General features: G+C 63.5%; 1 non-coding gene across 1 annotated transcript; it reads right to left on the bottom strand.

The window, feature by feature from the left end:
* Positions 1-579: 579 nt before the first annotated feature.
* TRNAH-GUG lies at positions 580-651 on the bottom strand. Its single transcript has one exon. It is a non-coding gene; the product is annotated as a tRNA-His (tRNA).
* Positions 652-762: the final 111 nt, after the last annotated feature.

Raw genomic sequence — 762 nt, forward strand, 5'->3', positions numbered from 1 at the left:
TCCCCCCACGTCGCCATGGAGACACTGCGCAGCGGGGGCGGAGCGCGAACCTGCCGGCCCCGCCTCCACCGCCCATCGGCCCGCCCCGCCAGCTCCGCGCCGTCACCGCTAAGGGCCGCTGCGCCGGCCCGCGTGCTCAGAGCCCCGGTAGCGCGCCGTGATCGTATAGTGGTTAGGACTCTGCCTTGTGGCCGCAGCAACCTCGGTTCGAATCCGAGTCACGGCATCGCCTCGGCGGTACCACGGCACACGGGCTCCGACATCTTTTTGGGCCTTTTTCCTCTCGCCGGCGGCCTCGTTAGATCCTGAATTCTTTTGTCACGTCGCGCCGATGTTTCACTTTTTTTTTTTTTTTTTCTTCCCGGGTCCATGGCGGGGCTCGCTGCTTGCGGCGCCGGGCAGTGCCCGCCCACCCCGGGGGACTCTGCAGGGCTAGCAGGGGGATAAGTAACGGCGCAACGCAAATTTCAAACAAAATTTAAAAAAAGTTTGAAAAAACGACGGCGTCGGAGAAGGAAGTCTTAATGAAAAAAAAAAAAAAACAAACGGAGCCCGTGTGCCGTGGTACCGCTGGGGCGATGCCGTGACTCGGATTCGAACCGAGGTTGCTGCGGCCACAACGCAGAGTACTAACCACTATACGATCACGGCGCGCTACCGGGGCTCTGAGCACGCGGCCCAGCGCAGCGGCCCTTAGCGGTGACGGCGCGGAGCTGGCGGGGCGCGGGGCGGAGTGGGGCGGCTCTCCCACGCACGCCTCGC

This window comes from Haliaeetus leucocephalus, unplaced genomic scaffold (assembly GCF_000737465.1).
Source record: "Haliaeetus leucocephalus isolate CR32 unplaced genomic scaffold, Haliaeetus_leucocephalus-4.0 Scaffold339, whole genome shotgun sequence".
Lineage (NCBI taxonomy): Eukaryota > Metazoa > Chordata > Aves > Accipitriformes > Accipitridae > Haliaeetus > Haliaeetus leucocephalus.